This window comes from Simochromis diagramma, unplaced genomic scaffold (genome assembly GCF_900408965.1).
Source record: "Simochromis diagramma unplaced genomic scaffold, fSimDia1.1 OVJJ01000229.1, whole genome shotgun sequence".
NCBI lineage: Eukaryota > Metazoa > Chordata > Actinopteri > Cichliformes > Cichlidae > Simochromis > Simochromis diagramma.
This window is the reverse complement of record NW_024386869.1, coordinates 351289-360508: the sequence shown is the minus strand read 5'-3', so window position 1 is coordinate 360508 and position 9220 is coordinate 351289.

Here is a 9220-nt window from a genome sequence, read left to right as displayed (position 1 = left end):
TTGCAGGAACATTTACAGGTCTAGTGCCCTCATGAGCCCTTTGAGCCATTTCGTTTCCATTGCATTTTAGGATCAGTTGATTTTATGATGTGAACAAACCAGCTTTACAATGTCAAGGTCTGTGATACCAATTCACAACGCATAAGTTAACAGAACTGATGTCCCATGAAATCAAAACAACAACAACAGTGACAATAATGGAGGGGACCAGGATGGCTGTTGCATTTACATTTGATGTGCTCCCCAGAACTCCTTGCTATGTCCTGCAGTTGAAATGCCCTATTTTTACATATTTCTCTATGCTTGTAAAATTCCACATATTCTGTCAAAAAAGAGAATACCTCAGTGTTCTAGAAGCATGCCTCTGTTGTTATGTAACTGTTGACACCAAACATATCAGACATCTACTGCGAGCTCCCATTTTACAAGTCTAACCTAAAAGACAATTTACAGTAACATCAGTAAAGTATAGTTAAAGTAATGTTAAAGTCTCAAGCATTAGCCATTTACATTTGGAAAAGTGCTATATGCCAGTAATAACAACACTACAAAGCATTTACATAAACTGTTGAATAGGTAAGAGAAGAATTTATGTTATTTCCATCCGCGACGAGTTGGGGAGATTTAACATGCACTATTAATATACTGCAAACTTCTTTGTTGATTGTGGTAGTTTAAGTGGCATCACATCAATTACTTACACATTTAGTCTTTACTGAAACAGGAATTGAGAAACTCATCATTATGTTCACAGTTGGTCAGAGATTCTCTAAGTTATATATTTTACTACTTCTATTTATTGCTTATTATTTATTTATCTAATTAGTTATTTTCATCTTGCCATTTGATTGTGTTACACCATGTGCATTTAAATTCATAAGTGCCCGTTACATTTCATCTTACTAGACATTTCAGTCTTTAGGCTGTATTGAAATGGGACTGGAATTAGAACTGCTGTTAATATTTTGTCAAGTTTCCTTTTTTTTTTTTAATCTTTTGTTAAATTAAAAAAAAAAATCAAGCTCATCAGTTAGCAAAAATAGCTCATTAGCACCTCATTTTGGGATCAACAACACGTTTAACTCAAAACTAATAAGTTAGCTGTAAAAACAGTGCAGTACAATGACCAACCTTATGAAAACATTAGCTTTAAATGGCTAATACTGCTTTTTTCTTACATAACTGATTACAAGCTAACTTATTAATTTTGACTTGTTTGTAGCCGTCAGTTTTGATGTTGAATGTTGATCATTTTTTCACATAGAAACAACAAAATCACTTTTAATAACAATGAAACAACTTCATCTTCAATACAATGACAGTAATCATTATTCAGTCCAGTAAAAAAAAGGTTGGCGCCTCCTCGTTTGTGTAATTTGTTAGTCTGTTCATGGATTTGCTAAGACTATATTTTCTAACATAAGCATCCTGTAATGCTGCTAAGTGTCAGATTTTGCTCATCAACTTGAAATAAGATCTTTTGATTTGTTGGTACTATTGATTGTTTTAAAGAAATTCGACTGTGTTTCCTAATGTAACCTGGGCTTTGTTTACTGGATATTGAGCCTTAATGTTGGTATTACATATGAATGTTGTTTGATTTGGTAGAATTGCCTTCTCAGTAATTTTGAAGTAATGATTGTTTTGGAAAAATACAGTAAAGAAGATTTAATTACAATTTCAGACACAAACAGCTCATTTGTAGCCAACACAACCATTGCAAATTTTCTTTTGGAAACCTGAAAAATAAAAAATAAAAAATGCCATTGCACATATGTACAAATGTGGGTGTTTTACGTGTAAGATTTTTAGCAGAAAATGCAACAGCATTGTGTATTGCACTGGTTTGATTTTTTCCCCCCTGCAATCCTATTATGGTGTTTTAGAAGACAGCTTTTAAAATACTGATCGCTTTCATACAGTGTCACTTTCAAGGTCTTTCTTGCTCTGTAACTGCTGTCATGTCTGTTCACTGTTATGGGCTATGACTTAATATTCACATACACTCAACACTGAAAATAAAGCATTGATTCCTGAATAGCAGCTGTTACTATGGCTTGGTTTTGTCCAAAATGTGAGCAATGTCAACTAATTTACCATCTATATACTTGGAGAGCCTTAGTCACAAATGTTAGAAAATATCAAAGGTTTACATGATGGCATGGGAAAGTATAATGCCTGTCATATTAAGAAAGCAGTGTTAAATATCTCTACACTAATGACAGTCTTGTATTCTCATTTCTTTGAACAACTGCAAAATGTTTATATAACATTCTTCAAACATCACTTAGTCATTTTTTAAAGATATGACTACTTTGTGCTTGGAACGGTTCACAGCCAAGTGTGAAGCGGTGGGAATGAGAGTCAGCACCTCCAAATCTGAGGCCATGGTCCTCAGCTGGAAAAGGGTGGAGTGCCCACTCCGGGTCAGGGACGAGTTCCTGCGACAAGTGGAGGAGTTTAAGTATCTCAGGGTCTTGTTCATGAGTGATAGGAGAAGGGAGCGGGAGATCGACAGACGGATTAGTGCAGCGGCCGCAGTGATGCGGACGCTGTACCGGTCTGTTGTGGTGAAGAGAGAGGTGAGTGTAAAAGTGAAGCTGTCAATTTACCGGTCGATCTACGTCCCTACCCTCACCTATGGTCACGAGCTGTGGGTAGTGACCGAAAGAACAAGATTGCAAATACAAGCGGAGGAAATGGACTTCCTCCGAAGGGTGGCTGGCCTCTCCCTTAGAGATAGGGTGAGAAGTTTGGCCATTTGGGAGATGCTCAGAGTAGAGCCGCTGCTCCTCCACATCGAAAGGAGCCAGCTGAGGTGATTCGGGCATCTGACAAGGATGCCCCCTGGGCACCTCCTGGGTGAGGTGTTCCCGGCATGTCCCACCGGAAGGAGGCCCCGGGGCAGACCCAGGACACGCTGGAGAGGTTATATCTCTCGGCTGGCCTGGGAACACCTTGGTGTTCCCCTGGATAAGTTGGAGGAGGTGGCTGGGGAGAGGGAGGTCTGGGCTTCTCTGCTTGGGCTGCTGCCCCGCAACCCGACGCCGGATAAGCGGAAGAAAATGGATGGATGGATGGATGCTCTGTGCCTGTGACAAAACTGGAAGGTTAAAAATTGACTTTTGCTCTTCTGAGCATTTGAGTACTTGGGCATCACAGTTAATGTTTGGCTCACTCTTAATATGTGTATAAGGGCACTTAGTGATGAATATGAATCAACTTTACAAATTTAAGCAGTTTATTTATTTGTTTTTTTTTACTTTTTGGTTCAGTTATTTTTTGCTAAGTACCTGACTACCTGATTTACCTTTAGATGTCAGCCTAACATTGAATACAAGATGTAAAGATTACATTTGGTGTTTGTCATTCATGATTTCATCTGGTTGTCTAGTTCTCGAATTCTACACTGCAGCACTGTTTAAAATATTAATATACAGGGAGTGCAGAATTATTAGGCAAGTTGTATTTTTGAGGAACCCAAAAAGGCCCCACAAGCTCATCTTTGATGATACCAGCCCAAACCAGTACTCCACCTCCACCTTGCTGGCGTCTGAGTGGGACTGGAGCTCTCTGCCCTTTACCAATCCAGCCACGGGCCCATCCATCTGGCCCATCAAGACTCACTCTCATTTCATCAGTCCATAAAACCTTAGAAAAACCAGTCTTGAGATATTTCTTGGCCCAGTCTTGACGTTTCAGCTTGTGTGTCTTGTTCAGTGGTGGTCGTCTTTCAGCCTTTCTTACCTTGGCCATGTCTCTGAGTATTGCACACCTTGTGCTTTTGGGCACTCCAGTGATGTTGCAGCTCTGAAATATGGCCAAACTGGTGGCAAGTGGCATCTTGGCAGCTGCACGCTTGACTTCTCTCAGTTCATGGGCAGTTATTTTGCGCCTTGGTTTTTCCACATGCTTCTTGCGACCCTGTTGACTATTTTGAATGAAACGCTTGATTGTTCGATGATCACGCTTCAGAAGCTTTGCAATTTTGAGACTGCTGCATCCCTCTGCAAGATATCTCACTATTTTTGACTTTTCTGAGCCTGTCAAGTCCTTCTTTTGACCCATTTTGCCAAAGGAAAGGACGTTGCCTAATAATTATGCACACCTGATATAGGGTGTTGATGTCATTAGACCACACCCCTTCTCATTACAGAGATGCACATCACCTAATATGCTTAATTGGTAGTAGGCTTTCGAGCCTATACAGCTTGGAGTAAGACAACATGCATGAAGAGGATGATGTGGACAAAATACTCATTTACCTAATAATTCTGCACTCCCTGTACATACATTACATTTTACCAATACATGTTGTAAGCAGTTCATTACATATTTTAATGCATGCATTTTTCACACAGGTAACTATAATGCTCAATGACATGGACATAGACTATGTTCCCCAAAGGACCACAGTTTACATTCATTTATGCTATAGATAAACATCATGGAAATCAGAGGGTGATTCCTACATTTTTTACTAACATACATTTAAATAAAGAATCTACTAATGATGAAATGAATTTTAACTGGCATCATGAAGATGCTGCATGTCTCAGCTAAACATACTTTTGAACTTGCAACTGAACCTAATCAAAACGGTCAGAAAAAATAACATAAACATACACAAACTATTTGCTATTATTATTATTTTACGAAATCTGAATGTGAAGAAAATTATAAAGGAGCTACACCCCATTAATTATTTAAAAGCTTAATAAAATAAAATCAAAATGTCATGATTACTTTACTTTTCTCATGTATGTGTGCTTACAGTACAGGTAAAATGTTTATATATACAAACACACACAAAGCAAAAACAAGCATTGTACGAATAATAAAGACAATTTCTGCTGTCATTTGGATTGCTGTTATTCTGAATTTGAAATGTATACTTTTGAAAAACAAATAATTTATTCTGTGTTGCATCCATCATTCCCCTGCTTTAAAAGGCAGTCTAAACACATTGGCATTAGCTCTGATCAGTCAAACTTCATCTGTGTGGACAAATGCAGAATACATTTTGTGTCCTTTGTTAAATATATAAAAAAAAGTTTTGTTAAATATAAATAAAAAAATAAAATAAAAACCAGTTTGATCATCATTATCTTTAAGACACAGGGCAGTGTCAACTCCAAAACCTCTTGTTAAAAAGAATTCACTAAACATCATGAAAGCAATCACCTAACAGTAAGGTGGGTGTCGAGTATTTTAACTACTTTTGACAGCTGGTCTGTCACTTAAGCTTACAAAGGTGCATTAAATAACCACTTAAGACTTATTCTCTTTTGTTTCTTAATTTTCTTGGGTCTACTTCTGGATCTAAAGTGTGGACTTGGCCCCGTATTATATTAATAATACTACTGAAACTGTTAAAATGTTTTAGCATACTATACTCTTTCAAACCATTTAACTCTGTAGTCTCAGCTATACTCAACTCTGTATTCAATACTTGTCTTTACTTGTTGTTATAACAGGGTTTTCCTGCCCTATGCAGATACAACAGAGGTAACACCAAACAGCTGGGCAAGTTAAACCAGATGAGACACATTGACGCCAAACATTTCACAGTGCTGCTCACCAGAGGTGAGTCGTTAAGAGCATTTGATACAAGCAACCCAAAAAACCATAGCCACACAGCACAGGTTATAGCCGTGACAGTGTAGAAAGCTCTCAGCTTAGATTTTTTAACCATCTCCCTTTCCCCACCCGCTTCCCCTGGCCCTGGGCGAACCAGAACAAAGAGAACAGAGAGGCTGCAGAAAGATATGATTATAATGGATGGAGCCAAAAGGCAGAACAGTGGGGCAGATTGGTAGTTAGGAGGTAATAAGAGTGCAAAACCCATCAGTCCAAAGCTCAGCAGCCAAGCACAGCCGATGGTGATGTTTCTGATCCTGACCCCACGAGCATTTCTTAGACTCATGTAGGTGATGGGGTGAACAACAGCCAGGTAACGCTCTACACAGGTCAGGAGGTGGAACAATAACTCTCCATAATAAGCAGTAATAGAAGCAGATGATCCTACTGCCACACTCACTGAGTGATTAGTGTATGTGCCACAATACATGACCAAACACCCTAAGACCGAGATCAGCTCAATGGCAGCCATGTGGTAGGTGAAGATGTCAGAGTGGGTTGCTGTTTTAAAGGAGCGCTGCTGCCGCCATCTTTGATGACCAGAAAAAAAGACGAGAACAAAGACAATGAGGAGGAGGACGATTCTCAATGTATGGAAGGGAATCAATTTGGATAGATTTATGGGGCAGGAATTGTCCAGAAGATCGCTGGAGGTGGAGTTAAGTGACATAACTACTGTATGATGTAGGTCTGAGGAGAAAAAGAAACAGTCAGTGGGACAGACAGTGGAAGTGCTGATAGTTCACAGTTATAATGCACCTTATTAAGGAAATGTTAGAGAAGAATTCTGATTACTACAGTGCCAGATGGGACAGGCAAAAATGTAGCTTAATACAGCTCTTAGTTAGTGTAGCTTTGGGAGTAATAGTGGGAGTAATGACTGGTCATTGAAATAGTTTTTTTCTGTCAACAAACACTCTGACATGGAATGTTAATTGTAAACCAACATTATATTACAAAATCAAAATGAGGTGCATAGGAAATTGGTAACAGTAGAAAAAATATTTTCAGAAACTAAGAAAAACAAAATGCCAGTGTGTTGCTCACGCATAATATCCTATTATCAGGCTGGTGGAGTACAAAAACAAAGAATTTATCATTATCCTCTGTTATCTAAAATGTTATATAATTGTGGATTTTTCCACACTGGGAAAAACATAAATCAAAGCAAACGTCTATAAATGATATTTAAGCAAAAGTTCATCTCTCACTGACTATAAATATTCTCAAATTCAAAACACATTTTTTTCTCTTATCCTTGAAATTATATAATTCTGTAATCCCAGTAAATTGTCTCTGATTTATCAGAGACTATCTTGTTTCACAATAGTTGCCAAGCGGGAGCAGTTATGAGCCCAGACAGAATATACTATGTTTGCTTCATCACTAAAAATCAACTGATTCCCTAAATTAATCTAGTGAGGATTACTGCTCAAAGCTGTAATAAAACAACAGCGCTGTGATTTGGACCAAAGCAAAGTCGGGCTTTTTAGAGTAATGCTGAAAAAAAAGTTCCAAAATTGTCACTGAATTAGCTTTTACAACACTATTAATAACAAGCACCTAACATATAAAGGAAGTGATCTAATCACAGCAAAAGGAAAGCAAAAAAGTAGATCATCCATCGAATAATAAATTAATGTATAGTTAACACAGATTAAAACACTTTCATCTCCCTGGAATCAGTATAAAAAGATAAATAACAGATCAAATATTTGTGAAAAATGGCATTTAAAAATTAATGCTAATATAATCAAATATTAAATAGCACCTTTATGGTTGAATTGTTTCCTCTGGTTTGCGTCTCCAAACTGACCGACTGCTCTTCACTCTAAATGTGCTCTGATGCTTCTGCCGGTGTTCAGGTTGCTCACAGTTCACACAGCAGGACTTTTGCATAATTCAATAGGTGGTACTTACTGTAAAATACACCATTAAATTATACTTCAGCATTTGGGTCATAGTGCTGCATTTCAGTCCATTACATGAGACAGTATTCAAATGGCTTGTAATCTAAGACAGGTGTTCATTCAAACTAAGCAATGTCATGCCGCATGTGTATACTAAGAGCAGTTTGATGGGATCTAGTTTACAGCATGTGCGTGAGGATTTTAAAATGCATAACTCTAGCTTCCATTATTATTAGAAGAGTTACTGTGAGCCTGATACATACTGCAACACATAATAGTGAAATACAATGTATATCCATGGTTAGATCATGCTTGCACACACACTAGTTTCATTCACTAGACCCAACTTTGAGTTTAGATAAAAATAAAAAGAGCTTTTGTGTGTTTGTTTTTAATGTGAAGCAGCTATGATGATTATTTTATTTGTTCTCTTTTTCCTATGTCAAGAATTTGAAAACCCATCCATCATCCCATTTTCTTTCACTTATCCAGGGGGCAGCAGTCTAAGTAAAGAAGCACAGACATTTCTCTCTCCAGCCACTGGCTTCAGGTTATTAGGGAGAACACTGAGGCATTTCCAGACTATTCATGAGATGTAATCTTCTCACTGTGTCCAGGTTCTGCCCCGCAGCCTCCCTCTGGTGGGACACACCCTCTCCCAGAAGGCCCCCTAGTCAGATGCCTGAAGCACCTGAACTGGCTCCTTTCGATGTGGAGCAGTGAATCCACTCTGACTGAACATCTAGTGGAGAGGTCAGCCACCATTCAGAGAAAGTACATTTTTGCCACTTGTATCTGTTTTTAGTAGCATGGAAAACTAAACCCCAAGGGTCTGTTAGTTATAAAGGACTGGAGTAACCTATAAGTACTATTACTGTTGCTGAGTAATACTCAGATTTTTACCTATAATCTTTGATGAAGGGTTAAAAAGAGAATATCCACAATGTCCAAGACTCAGAATGTCTCATACTTATGTTCTCCTTGTGTATATATGTCTATTTATATATGCTTTTCACAGCTTAACTGTTTATTCTATCATTACATATATAATTCATTAGATAATAAGTCAAGCACCATTTGAATACAGCATTCAAATCTAATGTTTATTTACTGTGTGTGATGCTGTTTTTCTGAGGACTAATTTAAGTCTTCATAGTGCGTATGTAGTGGTACTTTGGAGGTATGTAAGGACGACACGAGAGCTTATCACATTTATTCTAACTTTAATCTCAGCTTCACTCACTCAGCTTTCACAAGACGGCAAAATATCTCCTAGAACCCAGAAATATTACTCCTCTCACTTCCCTTCTTTCTGGGTGTGAAAGAAGCAATGACAAACAGCAATGAAAAACTCATTTTTAATAACAATGAAAAAACTGTTGTTCAATACAAGACAGTAAACATTGAGTCCATATAAAAACTCATGCCATCTTCCCATTCATGTAATGATCTGTTAACAGTAGATTTTCTGAGTTTTCTTACGCTAAGTTCACACTGCAGGCGAAAGCGCATCAAATCAGATTTTTTTGACCCTATGCGACCCATATCCCATCATGGTATGACAGTGTGAACGGAACAAATCCGATATTTTCAAATCAGATCTGGGTCACTTTCGTATGTGGTAATGAATCCGATACATATCTCTTAGAAAGCGACTGCTGTTTGAACGG